This window comes from Dreissena polymorpha, chromosome 2 (genome assembly GCF_020536995.1).
Source record: "Dreissena polymorpha isolate Duluth1 chromosome 2, UMN_Dpol_1.0, whole genome shotgun sequence".
In the NCBI taxonomy this organism is placed as follows: Eukaryota; Metazoa; Mollusca; class Bivalvia; order Myida; family Dreissenidae; genus Dreissena; species Dreissena polymorpha.
The window spans coordinates 85,574,044-85,594,847 of NC_068356.1; the positions used below are offsets into that span (position 1 = coordinate 85,574,044).

At 35.1% G+C, this 20,804-nt stretch overlaps 1 protein-coding gene across 2 annotated transcripts in view; it reads right to left on the minus strand.

The window, feature by feature from the left end:
- LOC127867914 (NAD(P)H-hydrate epimerase-like) overlaps positions 1–20,804 on the minus strand; it is a 124,071-nt gene that overhangs the window by 102,717 nt on the left and 550 nt on the right. The window lies entirely within an intron of this gene.

Genomic DNA, 20,804 nt, shown 5'->3' on the forward strand with positions numbered 1-20,804 from the left:
TGGTCACCGTGACCTTGACCTTTGACCTAGTGACCTGAAAATCAATAGGGGTCATCTGCAAGTCATGATCAATGTACCTATGAAGTTTCATGATCCTAGGCATAAGCGTTCTTGAGTTATCATCCGGAAACCATTTTACTATTTCGGGTCACCGTGACCTTGACCTTTGACCTAGTGACCTGAAATTCAATAGGGGTCATCTGCCAGCCATTATCAATTTACCTACGAAGTGTCATGATCCTAGGCATAAGCATTCTTGAGTTATCATCCGGAAACCATTTTACTATTTCGGGTCACTGTGACCTTGACCTTTGACCTAGTGACCTGAAAATCAATAGGGATCATCTGCGAGTCATGATCAATCTACCTATCAAGTTTCATGATCCTAGGCCTAATAATTCTTGAGTTATCATCCGGAAACCATTTTACTATTTTGGGTCACCGTGACCTTGACCTTTGACCTAGTGACCTCAAAATCAATAGGGGTCATCTGCGAGTCATGATCAATGTACCAATTAAGTTTCATGATCCTAGGCCCATGCCTTCTTGAGTTATCATCCGGAAACCACCTGGTGGACGGACCGACCGACAGACCAACAGACCGATAGACCGACCAACTGACCGACATGTGCAAAGCAATATACCCCCTCTTCTTCGAAGGGGGGCATAAAAATTAAAAAGGAAGCAATGGTTTTTGCCAAGTTGTGAAAAGTACCTGCACAATTGGGAATAATAAGCACACACAAAAATAACTGAAGTTAAAACAATGTGAAAAAAATGAAAGGGGAATAAGGGCAATGTTCATTGCTTGGTACTTAATTGCACAAACTCATTCAAATATTATTTCACACAGGGATGGAAATTAACGGTTGCCTGCTCGCCCAGGGCGACTAATTTTTACACAGGGCGATTGAATTTTAAAAGCCAGTTACTAAGTCTGTCCGGTCGAACAGCTTTTTGAAAAAGCTGGGGGGTTTTACAATTGATTCATAGATCGGCATTCGTCAAGTTTTACCCCTCTAGCATGATATGGTCACAGTTAATTAAATTGCGTCTCACAAAATATTGAATACACATAAAGTGAACCAGCTAATGACGTCTGACACTGTAAAATTTATTTTCAGAATGGCTGTGCCCGTGGTGTAACAAAACTGTTAAAATGTGACAATTTATTCAAGGCGTTTATCAGCCAAAAAAGCCATTGGAAAACATTGCAGAAAAAACGCAAGTACATAAGGTTACGATCAATCTGAACGTAAGCTTGAGTTTCAACCTGGATGGCTGGAAAATAGGCTAACAAATGATGAGAATGGTATATGGTGTAAATATTGTGTTGCAATAACACTCTTCATAGGAGACATGTAAATGTACGTTAGATTAACTACAAGCATGACAGAAAGACTTCTGGGGCCTGGATTGACACTGTCTCAGGTTGGCAATCATAAACAGTAACTTTTGAAGTTTTCTAAAACCTATAATTTTACAACAGCAGGCATCTAGAACGCTGATGCTCTTATTATTTTATTGTATTTCAAATTATTTTTAGTAATTTTATTTACAGAAATACATTTCTTTAAAGTAAAAATATAAATAAAACTTCCCCAACAAAATCATTTTAAAATTTAAACAGATATGGCCTGATTGATTGAACAAACTGTTTTACTAAATCTGATACAATCAAGCAGAGTGCATGTGGTTACACACAACTAATCACTTTTATTTATTCACTTGCAGATAATGCTACTTTGGTACCCAATTAAAACAACTTTCCTTCATTTTGGGATTTATTTCACACTGCTTGAATTTGGTGTCTTTTCCCCTAATAAGAAAAGTGCCCCTTAATTAATGGAACTTTATAAAAAAAAAAGGAAAAGAATCGCTGGAAAATTTTAAACAATTGTACATCATGCCAGAAGAAACATTATTCATGCATGCTAGATTTAAGGTTATAGGTTGAACAGTACACTACATCATACAATGTTAAAAAGTGCCCAAGACTGCAAACAAACAAGAAGAGAGACATCCATGCTGAAACCATTCTATAAACTGAAAACATTGTAGCCTCACTCTGAGAAAATGGGGCTTAATGCATAAGTGTAAAGTGTGGTTCCAAAATAGCCTGTGCAGTCTGCCAAAGCAAATCAGGGACTTTCCATTTGTATGGATTTGTTGTTCAAAGAAGTCTCTTCTTAACAAAAATCTAGTTCAGGTAGAAAGTGTGATAACAGATGAGCCTATGCAAATTGCACAGGCTTATCGGGGGTAACGATTTACCCATATGCATAAAGCAATGTTTTATCAGAGAGAAGCTTATTTATGGAATCATATACATTCTAGCAGAAGTTTACAGGAGAACATGATTGCAATTGACAGGATTACACCATTTTTAGAAAAGCCGTGTACTGAATACCAGATGTCAAATCTCTATGGACTTATTTTATCCATGTATTAAGGCTCCAAACAACAGATCATTCCTTGAGCAACTAGTGCCTAATTTCTTTATGTTGCCGTAATGTTCAATTCCAAGACAGAAAAGCTAATCTTTCCTGTCTACCATAGGGATTAGGCTGTATGAGTGCATTTAACTGCATCAATAATAACTGACATTTTAGTAAATACTCAATCGTATAAATGATCACACATTGTTTGTGTTTTATTATTTTATTATTCCCTATCCAACAAGTTGCAAATAGCGTTTACAACAACAGAGCATGGATGGACATAAAATGCTTTCCAAAGTTCAAGTGGTTTAATCCTTTATGACTTAATAGATACATATTTTGAGGCATATGTAGTCCCTTAGTAAATTAATTAATGACCTTTCTTACTAGCTAGATTTCAGTTTTAAAGGCTTCATTTCTAACCTTTACCCTTAGATACTGGTAAGCAGCAAAAAGCATAAAACCTGAACGGAATGCGAGCCTGTTCTGGTATTATGATGTTTGCATATAGCAATTTTCTTTTTGCATTTGAGTGGGAATGGGTTAATAAATGTGCAAGATTTTACATCATTACATTGTTTCCGACTTCATTAAATCCACTTTTATCTTGCAAACAGGTCTAGATATAATCAAGAAAGACATTCAGTTTAATTTGAATTGTAAATATGTAAAAACTGATGCATAAAAGGCTTGTAAGGGTTTTCCAAAACTTCACCTGATGACCATCTTTTTCACCACCACTTGACCCAGCTTTAAACTAGATTTAAATATTGTAGTTTTATCTCAACTTAATCAAGATTGAGTACAAAAAATAATTCTTTCTAAGTTGTAGCACTTTTTTTTCTTAAATTTTGCCTGGTCACCTAGCATTTCACCCACACTTGACCCAGATTATTGCTTGGCATAGAAGCATTTAAATTAAATATTCAGACTATCTATCCTCATAATTGGAATTGTCACAAGGTTTCTAGAATTGCCACAAGGTTTTTTTTCCAAGAATTTACCAAGAGACTTATGTTATGGTGACACTTCCACCCGGATTTGAACATGGCCTAGATATTGTCAAGATTAACATTCTGACCATTAAGTTTCATTAAGACTAAATTATAAAAGTGGCTTCCAAGGTGGTTATACGGTTTTGCCAAGATTTGACCTAGTGACATAGTTATCCCCCCATTTGACCAAGATTCAAACTTGGCTTAGATAAACATTATATTCAAGTTTAGTCAAGATTGAGCCAAAATTGTGACCTTAAAATAAACTTATGATTAAAGCATTACCAATATTAGACACATGATTTAAGTGTTGCCAATGTTAGACCCGTGATTGAGGTATTGCCAATGTCAGACTTATGATTGAAGCATTGCCAATGTTAGACTCATGATTGAAGTATTGTCAAATTGTCAGACTTATGATTGAAGCATTGCCAATGTTAGACTCATGATTGAAGTATTGTCAATGTTAGATAAATGATTGAAGTATTACCAATGTTAGACTTACTATTAAAGAATTGCCAATGTTAGAATCAGTATTGAAGTTTTGCCATTTTTTGTTTGACTCTCATGATTGAAGATTTGCCCAATGTTAGACTCATGATTTGAGTCTTACGATGTAAGACTCATGATTGAGGCATTGCCATTGTAAGACTTATGATTGAAGAATTGCCAATGTTAGACTTACCATTGAAGAGTTGCCAATGTTAGAATCATTATGGAAGTATTGCGAATTTTGACTCCCATGATTGAAGTTTTGCCAAGCGTTGACTCATGATTGAATTACTGCCAATGTTAGACTTATGATTGAAGCATACATGATGAATGCCAATGTTACACTGTAAAAATCATGATTTAAGTACTGCAAATAATAGACTATCGCATGAAGAATTGCCAGTGTTTTAAGTGTTAAACTCATAATTGAAGTACTACTTATGTTAGACTATTGATTGAAGTTATTGCCAATGTTAGAATCAGGATTGAAGTATTGCAAACGTTAGACCAATTATTGAATTTTACCAATGGTAAACCCATGATTGAACTATTACTAATGTAAGATTTCATTCATCGTTTTAATAAACATTACCACAGAAATTTGTCTGTTTCTGAATTTAGCCTAAAAAAGCCAATTTCCCCCAAAATCCTGTCCAATTTTTTTAACAGTTAAAAAGTAATCAAACACATTTTTTTTATTTAACAAATTATATGATTGAAAACATTAATGTTGTAGTTCTCGAAAAAATCAAAATTATGGAATATAATACAGTATATGCAGTTACTGGTTCTACAATTATTAGGTGCAAATGAAGCTTTCTTGTTCCTAATGTCACAACCATTTTTGTTTTAACACACACTTATTTAACGACCAACTTTTACAACAATATGCATACAAAGTTCAGAATAGTTTATGACAGTTGACATTCATGAACAAAATGTTAAAGAAATGTTTGTGTACCAAGTATGTTATAGCCCTGTTTTTCAAAAATGAAGCTTAAATTATCTTTTTTATTAATGATTTGAAAAAAAACATATCTCGATATATATTTGAATGGGTTGTGTTCATTTCAAACTTGCGATATAAAAAGCTATAACATAATTTTGAAAACTGAGTTGCGTCTAAGATTATACAACAGCGAACAACTCCAGTGCCTTCAGCTCTTTGATATTATCTCAGTTAAGGTTTTATAGGGAACAACACAAACACAGGGTTATCAATATGCATAATGACAAATTTCTTCTCAGCACAAGGCCGATACTGACATGTTTATTTAACAGAATCAGAATCTATGTGGCGTAGGAACTTGTCGGCACAAAAAGTTTTTTTTCCTCAAAACTGAACATCCTTTACACTATACTACACAAAAACAATTGTCTAAAAGTTTTTTCTTGATCACTGACTTGATACCTGTTGGAAGGAAAACCGAAAGTTTTCACTTCTTACTCAGTAAATGTATTTCTAACAACAAGAGCACCGCATAACGGGTGCCAACACTAGGCTGCGGGTGCAGTTTTGAACAAGAGCACCGCCTTGCGGGTGCAGACCGCTCATCTATTTTCTTGTTAAAGGTGAAGGGACTCTCATTTTCAATCACAAAGGAGGGAGGGGGGTGGGGATTCTTGGGTGGGATGGTTGGACGGTATTTCAAACATAAAATAATAAAAATAAATATTTGTGTTTTTTAAACCGTTTCAAAAAAAATAATTGGGGGGGTGAGGTGGGGGGGGGGGGTATAGTGTGAGGGTGTGGTGGTAATTTGTGAGATGATCTTAAAAAAAAAAAAAAAAAATATTTAGGGGGGGGGGGGATTCAGGTGGGGGGAGGGGAGGTGGGGGGGATTCTTGGGTGCGATGGTTGGACGGTATTTCAATAATATAATAATAAAAAAAAATAGTTGTTTTTAACCGTTTAAAAAAAAATTTGGGGGGGTGGGGGGTATAGTGTGAGGGTGTTGTGGTCATTTGTGAGATGATCTTAAAAAAAAAAAAAAAAAAAAAAAAAAAAAATAGGGGGGGGGATTCGGGGGGGGGGGGGGGCACGGGGGATGGTTTGGGTGGAGTCTATTGTGGTATGTCAGGTAAGAGTAGTTTTGTCAAAGTATGTGGTATGTCAGGTAAAAGTAGTTTTGTCAAAGTATCAATCAAATCTAATCATAAATACAGAAGTTATGGCAATTTTAGCAAAATTTAATAATTTGACCTTGAGAGTCAAGGTCATTCAAAGGTCAAGGTAAAATTCAACTTGCCAGGTACAGTAACCTCATGATAGCATGAAAGTATTTGAAATTTGAAAGCAATAGCCTTGATACTTAAGAAGTAAAGTGGATCGAAACACTAAATTTAACCATATATTCAAAGTTACTAAGTCAAAAAAGGGCCATAATTCCGTAAAAATGACATCCAGAGTTATGCAACTTGTCCTTTTACTGTACCCTTATGATAGTTTGCGAGTGTTCCAAGTATGAAAGCAATATCTATGATACTTTAGGGGTAAAGTGGACCAAAACACAAAACTTAATCAAATTTTCAATTTTCTAAGTATAAAGGGCCCATAATTCCGTCCAAATGCCAGTCAGAGTTACATAACTTTGCCTGCATAGCCCCCTTATAATAGTTAGTAAGTGTTGCAAGTATGAAAGCAATAGCTTTGATACTTAAGGAATAAAATGGACCTTAACACAAAACTTAACCAAAATTTTCAATTTTCTAAGTATAAAAAGGGCACATAATTCTGTCAAAATGCACGCCAGAGTTATCTAACTTTTCCTGCCCAGTCCCCTCATGAGAGTAAGTAAGTGTACCAAGTTTGAATGCAATAGCATTGATACTTTCTGAAAAAAGTGGACCTAAACGCAAAACTTAACCAAAATTTTCAATTTTCTAAGTATAAAAAGGGCACATAATTCAGTCAAAATGCACGCCAGAGTTATCTAACTTTGCCTGCCCAGTCCCCTCATGATAGTAAGTAAGTGTACCAAGTTTGAATGCAATAGCATTGATACTTTCTGAGAAAAGTGGACCTAAACGCAAAACTTAACCGGACGCCGACGCCAACGCCAACGCCAACGCCGACGCCGACGCCAAGGTGATGACAATAGCTCATAAATTTTTTCTTTTTTCTTTTAGAGGTCAGTGACCTTGACCTTTGACCTAGGGACCCAAAAATGGGTGTGGTGTGTAGAACTCATCAAGGTGCAGCTACATATTAAGTTTCAATGCTGTAGGTGGAAGCACTTTCATTTTAGAACCAATGTTCAAAAGGTTAACAAAGGCTAACAAAATGTTTAAGTTTTAGGACATGACGAGCTGGCTATGACAATATCTCGGGTTTTCTCTGAAAACTGTGGAGCTAAAAATGAAAAATCCATTTAACATTTGGACCTATTGGATTGTCTTAACAATTTGTTGGACATAAATACATTTTACAAAGGTCTAAACCTTCCATGGTTAGATAGCTATGTGGAAAAAGACTGGGGCAAAACAATTTCAAGTACAATGTCAAATGAGAACATTATTGTAAATGACAAGAGCAAGCAACCATAGCCAATTGGAGAGTGATAATTTTCAATCTCTGTGGTATATCTGGTTTCATAGTTGACTTAAAACTAGATAACATTAGTGGAAAACACTGGCACGTTTACTAATTTTGTTATAATGTCATGACCCCCAATGCCATGGTAACAAAGCTAATCATGCAGTCTACCAGAAGCTGATTAGACTGTAAATATAACATGTATAACTGCATTAATACGAGGAATGTCATGCAAAAATGCCACATGTTGCATTTTAACTCAAGACTAGTCTGTGAAATCTAGCAGTATGATCAGGAGCTACTCTGTCAATTTATAAGACCATGTCAGTATTTAAGAAGTCCATCTGTGTCTTCACGACTTCATCTATGGGCTGACATGGGCATGAGAGCACAAACATACTGAGAAATGGTAGCTCCGTACTGGGCTGGGCTGGAGCTACTCTTGCCGACTATTGCATATGACACATTTAGGCATGACACTGGTCATACTCAGTAATTACTGATGATGCAATAATGGAGAGTCTCATTTTCAAATCAGCCACCAGTGTTTTTTTTTCATTCAAAATTCGGGCAGTATTCTGCTGTGGAAAAGATATATTATTCCAAATACCTAAAAATTCCCAATTGAAGGTTAAAATAAAGTGTTTTTTTTATCTAAACATTCAGTTTATCTCCCACCTACCTCTATAAGTTTAACCTTTGTAAATATCAGGGCTTTCCACAGGCCATTGAACGATCCCTCGCCGGGGCGCTTGAATTTCGAAATCCAAGTCCCCGGGACGCTTGAAATTTTTCAATCAGTGTATTTTTCAGTAAAAGAAAGTGGAGATTGTCAAAAAAAAATCAAGGTTTCTCTATCAGTGTATCAATACTTCCTGTTTTAAAAGAGCACTCGGTACCTACTTTCACAAGTAATTGCCATAAATACCACATGGGGTAATGGATAATCCACTGATAAGAGAATAGCATGACGCGCCTATCGATTATTCTAGCCACATTACACAGTAATTTAAATACTGACAAGGATGTATCTGGTTACTTTCCAGTCGTCAAACTGTGATGTTCATCGTCCAATCGGTCATGCGAATGCTTATGAAGCGGGGTTATCTATCGACCATTATTTTTTATTGACGTCGGGCACGAAGTAAGAGTTTATCGCAGCTTGATAAGCAAGAAGTTGTACCATTTACGTAATATAAAACCGGTAATTAGTACGGTACAGTACATTAAAGACGGTTTCGGGCATCATCATCACACCTTTTTACTGTAAACAAGTGTTACCTATGACTAATAATTAATACGAGAAATTAATTGCAAGTTGTAAACAATTAATTACTTATAGCGAGTAAGTTGTGCAAATGACTCCGGGTTACAATTATGCGATAACAATTTAATTCCAGTACATGTATATTTCATCATGTCCATTTATAGAACTGATTCACATGGTTTTTCTGACATTTATTCGACACATAATGCGCTTTAACAAATTTTCGTTGAATCAATTACGCACACTTGTAAATGTTTCGTTCGATAATCATACTCAGAAGACTGATGATGGCAACCGGCCATATTCCTCGTGGACAACGTGAATTTCATGCATAATTCCATCAAAACATTTATTCCACTCATAAAGTGTTGAAACAAATGATCGCTGAATTCATAACGCAACTGTTAATATTTGTTGAAATCTCAAATGGGAATAATAAAATTTGTAATCCGAAACCCATTCCCGTAAGTCGATGTTAACGCGTTTTTAATCCGAAACACAGTTCTGAATGTAAATGTTACCGCAACATTAAAATATTTTTGCTTCAAATTAGCAGTGCAAATTTATTTTGTGTCGAATCTTTTTCTCAATTAAAAAGAGCGCGAAAATTATGCAGCATGTACAACGTTGCGTCATTTGCATAAAAAGCGTGCGTGTATTGAGCGTTTTAACAAGCACACAACACGTCAGGGGATTTACGCATGTTCAGAGGCAATATGTCATCAAATCTATAAAAAGTCACTTAAAATTTATTTGATACTATAGAAAAATGGCAAGGTTTGTGTTAAAGAAATAATTGAGAGCTTTTATCGTAAATATTTACCAGAAAGTGATTTATAAAAACGGAATAAACGGGATTATCGGGTAATAAATAGAAACTTGAAAAGTAGTAAGTATACAATAATAGAGTCGGGTTGAAACGGATGTATAGGGGAATCGTTCGAGTCTGGATTTTACTGTCTGTGCAGGAAAGTTTTAAAACAATTTAACAATATAAAAAATATATTTTTTTAAATGACTGGGGGATTTTCTTGAAGAGTCATAGCACACCAAATGACGTGTTCTTACACTGTTTTTCTTTGAGTTATAACGCCCCACAGAACATGAATTGACACGATAAATTTTAAAAAAATCAACGTCGGGACGGGACACCCCTCCCAAACCACCCCTATCAGCCCCGGGGCGCCTGACAAAAATCCTGTGGAAAGCACTGAATATAATATTGGAAATACTTTTATTTAAACAAATTGAAGCATTTGTAAGCAAAACAACAACAAGAATCTCATGTGACGTCATTTTCAGTGACAAAACACATCAGTTTCAGTTCAATTTTCTGGTTATAAGGAAATGTCGGATGTTATGGTAAAGTATTTTTTTTTTTTTTTTTAACAGTCAATAATTTATTATTTTTAAAGCATTGAACGAATCAAAAACGTATTTTGGATTGTGTGTTTGTCATGCATTATTGTAAACTTTGAATTCAATAAAATAATGTGTTTTAATATAAGTTTCAATAAGGCCATAGAAAATAAATTCCTAGATTCTCATCCCCGCCCGCCCATCGAAAATCGTCCCGACCGAACAGTTTTTATTTTGAAAAATAAATCCGTAAAAAATCGAGCCGCAAAATACTGAGGACGAAACGGCTGAATGAGTACAATATTTAATAGCGAATTGCGAATCGGCAACTCAATGTGTCCGAGACACTTATCGATTTTTAACAGCGCACGAGCTTCGTCTGAAATTTAAGTTATCGAGCGAAAACAACAACAAAATGTTTCTTATTTTGAGGTGTAGAAACGGCGTTACAACCGTCAAAGATTGGTATGGGGTGTCAAAATGTATAGAAACTTTAACTCTCGCGGACCTGTACAATGAGTTCATTTGTGGTTCGCATGATCAAGCCCCATTGAAAGTTGACCACCCTAAAAACGCCTGTACTTTCGTTGGCCAAAATAAATTAGAATTGACACCCGATGTTACAGTTAGTCAAACTGTCGGCTGTCTAGTTAATTGTATTGACTTAAGTATTGGAGACACCCCTGAAACTTCCCAGATTAAATTTGTATCGTCTTCATTCTTGACATCTTCATCCAATTAATACAAACTGAACTTGAAATAGTAAATGCTGTCTATTGAATGCATACCATGTTTTGATCAATGATATCTAGTTATACTGAAAAAATAATGTAAAGGGTTCTGTTACAGATTTGTATTTTCTTTAATACTTTGTCTAGCCAATGTTTTGTGTAGTAAATGTTTTATTGAATAATATGTCATAATATGTTTAACATGATATTAAAAGGGTAAAATAAAATACAATAGTCAAATTTTGATAATATATTTCTTTTATTCTATTGAATTGTGCATACATACATACATATAGGCGTTATGCATATAAGCCAACAAATACTGGAACATTTCATTACTTATATATAGGTCCAACACATAAAATGAATTATAAGAAATAACAAGAGGGCCTGAAAGGCCCAAAGTCGCTCACCTGAGATAACAAGATATTATTGGGACAAATCTTCTGACCAAGTTTCACGAAGATCGGAAAATAAATGTGGCCTCTAGAGTGTTAGCAAGGTTTTACTAAAGCAATATAAGGAAAAATGACCCGCCCCCTGGCAGCCATGTTTTTCAACCCACCGGCATCATTTTTTATCTGATCCAAGATATTATCTGGATGAATCCTCTGACCAAGTTTCATGAAGATCGGACAGTAAATGTGGCCTCTAGAGTGTTAACAAGATTTAACTATAGCCATATTAGGAAAAATGCCCCGCCCCTTGGAAGCCATTTTTTTCAAGCAAACATAATTATTTTCGAACTCATCCAAAATATCATTGAGACCAATCTTCTGACCAAATTTTATGAAGATTGGACAATAAATGTGGCCTCTAGAGTGTTAACAAGGTTTTACTATAGCCATATATAGCCATTTAAGGAAAAATGCCCCGCCCCTGGTGGCCATGTTTTTCAAGCAACCAAAACCGTTTTCGAACTCATCCAAGATATCATTGGGACAAATCTTCTGACCAAGTTTCATGATGATCGGAAAATAAATGTGACCTCTAGAGTGTTAACAAGGTTTTACTATAGCCATATAAGGAAAATAGCCCCGCCCCCGTGGTGGCGATGTTTTTCAACCAACCGGCATCTTTTTGAACTCGTCCAAGATATTATTGGAATGAATCTTCTGACTAAGTTTCGATCATGAAGAACAGAAAATAAATGTGGCCCTCTAGAGTGTTACTATAGCCTTATATAGCCATATAAGGAAAAATTCCCCGCCACTTGGCGGCAATGTTTTTCAAGCAAACGTACCCATTTTCGAACTCATTTAAGATATCATTAAGACAAATCTTCTGACCATATTTCATCAATATTTGACAATAAATGTGGCCTCTAGAGTGTTAACAAGGTTTTATTATATAAAGCCATATAAAAAAAATGCCCCGCCCCTGCGGCCATGTTTTTAAACCAACCGGCATCATTTTCAAACTTGTCCAAGATATTATTGTGATGAATCTTCTGACCAAGTTTCATGAAGATTGGACAATAAATGTGGCCTCTAGAGTGTTAACAAGATTTCACTATAGCCATATATAGCCATATAAGGAAAAATGCCCCGCCCCTTGGCAGCCTTGTTTTTCAAGCAAAGGTTTCCATTTTTAACTCATCCAAGATATCAGTGGGACAAATCTTCTGAGCAAGTTTCATGAAGATTGGAAAATAAATGTGGCCTCTAGAGTGTTAACAAGGTTTTACTATAGCCATATAAGGAAAAATGCCCCGCCCCCTGGCGGCCATGTTTTTCAACCAACCGGCATCATTTTCGAACTCATCCAAGATATTATTGGGATGAATCTTCTGACCAAGTTTTATGAAGATCAGACAATACATGTGGCCTTTAGAGTGTTAACAAGATCTTACTATAGCCATATATAGCCATATAAGGAAAAATGCCCCGCCCTTTTGCAGCCATGTTTTTCAAGCAAATGCAGCCATTTTCGAACTCATCCAAGATATCATTGAAACTAATCTTGTGACCAAATTTCATGAAGATTGGACAATAAATGTGGCCTCTAGAGAGTTAACAAGGCAAATGTTGACGCCACACAACGCACGCCGCACAGCGCACAACGGACAATAGACAAAAAGCGATCACAAACGCTAACCATGAGCACGTTGTGCTCAGGTGAGCTAAAAATTAAAACCCACCCACCCCTATTTTCCCCAAAATTTGGATCAGAAACTAGTTTTTTATTTTCTATGGGCTAACGGGATGGAAGAATAGAAAATGGAGGTGCATAATGTTTCAACTTTATTTGTAAAGTTAATAACCATTTAACAGTGTAAATGATAAGCACCAGGGCCCTCAATCTGCATTTTTACCACAAAATATCTGTGTACACTTTTTCCCCTTTTTGGGAAAAAATTCCCCTAGAAAAAAACACGCAAAACCCGTAATCAATACGCCTGTAGACGGGAAATAATACGTTTGAACTTCAACATGTTCAATTTCCATTGACTTGTCATCACAGTTATCTGATGACGCCGATGCCTGTGTATCTGTTTGGTTTTTATTACGCGAGTCACTGATATTGGCTAATGCTGTTTGTTTGAAGAGAAAATCATTTTTTTTAACGTAGTAATTGTTATTTTTATTGAGCTTTTTTTCTGAATGAATTTGCGTTTTGAGGCCTTTTATCAACCTGAAACGGTGTACCAGAGGTACTAAAACTTGAACAAGTGTCTTTGCAACTGCAGAAAGATTCACCATGTCAAAATAAAGGACCATGTATGTATGTAAAATGGACATGAAATACTTATGGACCAAAAAAAGTTTCACTTCTTTATTATATTGACATTTACTGTATAATTCATCATTACAATATAGTCTAATTTGAGTCTAAAATATACTTAATTTTAAAAAAAGCAATGAATACAGTTGTTTTGTGAACAAATCAGGGCCATGTGTCTCCAAGCTTTTTGCCCATACAATTGGTTTAATTAACCAGTGCTATGCTTTCAATTGACCATTCCTTGGGTTCCAAGGAGCTTCCTAACGATTGCATAAAAATAAATTATCGTCCACTAGTACATCAATTTTTCTTTTATTATCATTACATGGTTTCAGTTCAGACAAAATAGCGAATATATTTGTTTTTATGCAAATCAAAATGTGTAAGTCTAGCCATAAATCTCTGATTTGTTGAAGGATAGATAAATAACAAAAATCTTAATAATTTGAGAATGTTCCAAGGAATGTGCACAATTTTGAATTTTAGCTGAACAAACAAAAATATATTGATTCAATTTCATCCATCGATCATGCATACAAATTCTTGTATCCATTCAGTGGTAAATTTGTATCATGTAATTGGATCAATTTCTACGCGGATATCATGAATAGAACTGCGTTTTGCACTTGGAATTCATCCATTCATCAGAGAGACATTTAAATCGGAATGTCACACTTCGTTGAACATCAATCTTCCAACATAATGTCTCGATAGTATCAATCTGCGCTGGCCATAAAAGACAAGCCAAGTTCAGTGTCCCTTATGAACCAGTCTTGAAAAAATTGTTTTCTGAAGACAAAAGCTTTTAATGTTGCAGTGGTGAATATCTGAAATAGCCAATTTGCAAGGGCCTTAGAGCATTTGTTATCTAAGATACTGAATAAACTGCAGCATCTTCAAGCATACTATCTTAAAAATTGAGCAGCTTTCAAAACAATATTTCATTCCCTTTCATCAAGTATGCATGCATTGATTATTTTCTCAAAAACCCTTGAAAGGAGTTGAGCCTTATATTCAAGCAATAAGAGGAACATAGACCCTCTGTCTCTCACCTCAGACTTAGCCCAATACTGAACTCTTCTGATCAACTTTTGTGATGTTTTTAAAACCGCATTCAAACTTTGCCTTGGTATAATTAGAAAACCTGATGAAGTTTATATCTTAGCATATTAAAAGGATGACACTTTTAATACTGACATTAAAAAATAAAACATTAACAGTGATGTAATTCAACAAATTCAGTAGTTGTTTGTTTTCACATCAAACACATTTCATAATCACCTATGTTTGGATGTTTGTCTGTTTGTTTGTATTCACATCAAACACATTTCATAATCACCTATGTTTGGATGTTTGTCTGTTTGATTGTTTTTACCATTTTGGGAATGGGGCTGGAATTATTTGCATTTGGAAAAATCACGCTGTTATAACTAAAATTGGGAAATTGGTGTTGTTGTTTTTGCTAACAAATTCTTAAAAAAATGAGAATAAAAGTGTTTTCAATACGATATTTACAAGGTTCACTAGGGTTCAACTAATACAGATGGAAAGGGAGATTCACTTTATGGGAATTTAAGGCAAACATTTGGGAAAATTTAACACTTTTTGAGATTAAGAATCTTCCGAACTTCAGCCCGAGATCTGACAAAACGCTGTGTGTTATCTCTTATTTTCACATTTCAAGTAAAAAAAATTAAGGTAGATACCAACGAGTACAACACAATTTCCCAAACACTTAATGTGCAAGCCCTTCTGATGATTTGTCCATTAGAAAGCAATTCATATGATGAACATAGTAGATAATCTTAATGGAGAGAACCCTTGCTTTTAAAAATATATATATAAATGTATATGGTTACTTCCCTTGCTAAACACACTTCATTTGTATATTTTTTTTGGCAGAACATGGCCTTTTTTTACATGTATTTATTTTTGCAACATGATTTTATTGATACTATGATATTATAAACAAACAGTATGGAATGTGAAATGAATTTGAGACTTGTTTAGTTACTCAATAAGCATTTTAATTAAACATGCATCAAAATTAATTGGCATACATTGGCATTTAACTGTTTCTAACTCAGAAGCAAAATGAAAATGCCTATGTGCAAACAGATTAAAACAAAGATCAGCCTGCGAGTAGCTCGCAGTCTGTTCAGGTTTTATGCTGTTTGCTGCTTATCAGTATATAAGGGTTGGAAATGAAGCCTCTAAAACTTGAATTAAGTAAGAAAGGTCTTTAATTAAATCATACTTTCTCAGGGACTACAAATGCGTCAAAATACCTGGTAAAGGGTTAATATGCAAGCCCTTCTAATGATTTGTCAATGAAAAAGCAATTTATGAGATGAGAAAAGAAGATAGTCATGGTGGGAGAGAACCCTGACTTTTTCATAAAAATATAAATGTACATGGTTAATTCCCTTGATATACACACTTGATTTGTATCATTTTGTACAAGACCATATTACATGTTGTATTACTGTATTTATTTTTGCACCATGATTTCATTGATACTATGATCTTATAAACAAACAATATGGAATGTGAAAATAATTGTTTTGTTAAATAAGCATTTCAATTAAACCATATTCGTCAAAATTAATAGGCATACATTGGCAGTTACATCTGCAGCTTGCTTTTCTTTTTTCAGGGGTTTTAAACAACTTATAAAGTTCCATTGGTTATTGCTACACTACTGATTCTGTATTCAGGGGTGTCAATTGGCCCAAATTTGAAATCCGGAAAATTAAGCCGTAGGATAAAGGGAAGAGAGGGCCCAACCCCCCGAGCCCTAGCTTATTGTTCTTTTTTTATAGTCTTTCTAGGTGCAATTTCTGGTGAGTACAATGCGAAATATTATTAACCAAACCATCCGTAACACCGCAGGTGTATTTGCCATTCTAAACAAATGATATTAAGAACTTCGAAATGTAATTAACAAACCAGCGTATCCGAAAACGACTGTCCGAAAACATGTCGCGATACATCATTTGCAAATGAAATAAAATATGCATATCGTTTTACTGCAGAAAATGAAAACCAGTAACCAGTAACCTAGCAAATACGCAGTCAATATATAATTTGATTAACATATTGTTTTAAAATATGATATTGCAGTGCTTTACTTTGCCAGTGCCTGCTCATGTCAGTGCCAGCCGCTTACCAATCAGATATCAATAAATAAAATCGGTACCAAGCGCAATTGTCCGGAATGCCGACGATGCTATAACAATATTCGTTCTGAAATGATCCCGCACTAAAAGAATTTTGTCCCTAACCCCACCCGCCTTAAACAAACTCATCGGATTTACATTCACCTCAAAATCAACCCTGGACGGCTAAAATCCGGATTTCCGGAATAATCCGGAAAATTGACACCCCTGTGTATTATTTAGTACATTTATATATGACACACTTATATCAAAGCACTTTAAGACTTGTGTGAAATAAAAAAGTCAAACTTTTATTAAATGACCTCACAGTGCTAGATGCCACTTCTTTGAAACTTTCAACTTGTAGTTGTAAAAAACACTCCATGGCCTTTTTAAAGAAACTAGACCACAAGTCACATTTCAAGATTCACACACATATAATTATATTAAGTTTAAAATGCTGTATAAAATATGACCATGCTGTATACAATATGACCAAAGTGTTTTGTGTTTATCATGGCAGTGCTATAGTGTATAACTGTTAAACTATTAATATTTTGACTAGCAGGATTAGTGCAATAATGTGACACTCAAAATTCAAAGTGAAGAGTATGTCTCTTAGATTGTATAGGATTGTACTTTAGCATTGCAAGGGACAAAACTATTTCAATAATGCACTTGTGGTCTAGTTCATAACAAAAAATTCACTGTAGAATACCGCAGTCGTCGAAATTCGCACTAGTCTGACAGCAAAAAACTAGTATTTTTTCTTTCGGGCTTGTAGGAAATCAAATATTACAAGCCGGACGTGCTTGTACAATTCATTAAACAGAAAACGAGTTCCACTTTCATTTTCAATATTTGTAAACAAAGTTTTGAGCCGCTTAAATCAACAGCCGCTTATGTTTTAACACACTGCGCACATGTGCTGGGCAATCAGCCGATAATTGGATTACTGCCCATAAAGCGCATGGTTTTGTGATTCCCGGATTACTATTATGTAAAATAAATGTTTTGCGTTGCGTTCGGGACACACGGAGTAATGGCCGAACAGTTGTCATTCAAGTACGTCGTTGAGGAATGCAAATCTGAGTTAACTGTGATTGACGCATTTGTCAACTGGCTTTTTGTAGAATAACCTGGCACTTAATTGCTTATATATTTTCGGGTGGTTCAGGTTTGCTCTCTCTTTCACATGGACATATGGGATAACTTTCTGCTAATTGTTTACCTTAACTTTATGTATATATTTATAATTGTGATTTGATTGAAATCCGTGTGTGAAATTAATTTCTTCTTATTTCAGGATCCGAAAGAGGCTGGCTCAGATGACGAGGAAGCTAACTTGGATGAGGATGAAACTAATACGAGATTTGTATTTTTTTCTAAAGATTGAATAAATGAATGCTTCTTTGGATGTTTTATGTTATGTTTATCTGCATTTTTAACAAAAATGTTTGGGCATGTAAAATCTAACTCGGGCTTGTTCAAATTCCCATAGTTCTAGCCCGACTTGCTTGTAGATTTAAATCTCCATTTCAATGACTGATACCGTAAAATCGTTGTTAGGCTGGTAAGTAAAACCATATTTAACCCTTGAAATGCGTAAGCTCTTCTATAATGGTTATATCTCACCTATATCCGACTACGCATGCGTTACCTGGAGTTCAGCAGCCAAAACGGAAATTAATAGAATAGTCAAAATACAAAAGCGTTGTGGTGCACATATTTTAAATAAAAAGTACAACACTAATTCAAAAACACTATTTAAAGATCTAAAATGGTTGACTTTCGAACAGCGTAATCACTATTTCATGTCAGTTATTGTATTTAAAGCATTTCACAATCAAACCCCAACATACATACGTGACCTTTTGACACCTTCACAAAATATTCACTATAACTTGCGATCTTGCGAAAAGGGGGATTTAAAGCTAGTGCGAATACCCAAAACAAACTATTTCAAACAATCGTTTGAATTTTCTAGCAAAACAATTTGGAATTCGTTACCCCAATCTATACGTCAAACAAACAATTTAATTACATTTAAGAAAAAATTAAAAGCTTATCTTTCTTCCACACTTTATGAAATAAACTGAACATGCTTCATGTTGTTTTAGTAAATAACATTAGTTTAATGTTTAAATACTGTTCTTGCATAAATGGTTATTGTAGTTTTATGTCTGTCATTTTTTTTTTTTTTTTTATAATATATCATTATATGTGTATGCATATATGATTCTTTATGTTTTGTTCTTATTGCTCAAGATGAAATATGATGTATTTGTTGTAAATTGTATCTTGTTAGAAGACCTTGTTGAAAATAAGAAATGTATTATATAAATTGCATATTATGGAATTTCATCTGATGTATTTCTTAACAAGTCTATCTTCTTTAAATAAAGATTTTATTATTATTATTATTATTATTATGATCAGGATCCTTTTTAGCTAAAGAAACTTCAGCGTACAGTTGATATAGTATTGACAGACCTGTTTAAAGTCGCGCCAGTCAAAAATCATAAAAAGCGAAATTTAAAGTTATGCTAGATTGGTTACCTCGCCTTATCTATCACATACTCTCTATACTGGGATCGGTACAAGCTAGTGCATAGAGCTCTTTGTTGTGTCATATTGTCTGTCTATCAGTCTTCAGACAATCTTTACTTGCTAATGACACGTTCTTTTAAGATGTTAATAAATGTGTTAATACATTCTTTTGATACTAAATATAATATTTTTTAAATATTATTTAGGTGTTGTTGTTTTTTTTAGTTTCTTTTCGATTTATTGACTAAACAAGTCTCGTTATCCATATGTTTTGCGTTAGCTGTAACCAAATGCTTTTGCCTACCAATGGATTGTGCATGCGCGAAAAATCGGGAATCAAAACAATAACAACTAGAGCTTTGTCATAGACGTGACGAACACCCCCACATGCTGCATTGACACATAATATTTTGCATGTCATCTTCACAAAAAACAGCGGGCACCATGCTCAATTTGTAAAACGCACTAAGTGACCCCCTGATCTATTTTTTGACCCAGAAAGGCCCATGTTCTAACTTGGCCTTAAGATCATCTCCATAAAACTTCTGACCAAGTTTGGTGAAGATCGGATGTAAACTACTTGAATTAGAGAGTGGACACCATGCTGAATGTTAAAAAACACACTAAGTGACCCTGTCACCTAGTTTTAGGCCCGGAATGACCCATGTTCAAACTTGTCCTAGAGATCATTTAGATAAACTTGTGACCAAGTTTGGTGAGGATTGGATGAAAACTACTTGAATTAGAGAGCAGACAACATGGTGAGGTTAAAAACACACTAAGATACCCTGTGACCTAGTTTTTAACCCGGCAAGACCCATATTCAAACTTGACCTAGACCTCATCTAGATACAACTTCTGACCAAGTAAGGTGAAGATTGGATGAAAACTACTTGAATTAGAGAGCGGACAACATTGTGATGTTTAAAACGCACTAAGTGACCCCGTGACCTTGTTTTTGACCCGGCATGACCCATATTCAAACTTGCCCTATACATTATCAAGATACAACATCTGGCCAATTTTGGTGAAGATTTGATAAAAACAACTTGAATTAGAGAGCGGACAACATGGTGAGGTTTAAAACACACTAAGTGACCCTGTGACCTAGTTTTTGACCCGGCATGGCCCATGTTCGAACTTGACCTACACATCATCTAGTTACAACTTCTGACCAAGTGTGGTGAAGATCGGATTTAAACTACTTGAAATAGAGAGCGGACACCATGCTCAATGTGTAAAACGTACTAAGTGACCCTAGTTTTTGATCTGGCACGGCCCATGTTCGAACTTGGCCTTCAGATCATCTAGATAAAACTTCTGGCCAAGTTTGGTGAAGATCGGATGAAAACTACTCGAATAAGAGAGAGGACACCATGCTGAATGTTAAAAAACGCACTTAGTGACCCCGTGACCTAGTTTTTGACCCGGCAAGGCCCATGTTCGAACTTGGCCTTAAGATCATCTAGATACAATTTCTGACCAAGTTTGGTGAAGATCGGATGAAAACTCCTTGAATTAGAGAGCGGACAACATGCTGAATGTTTAAAAC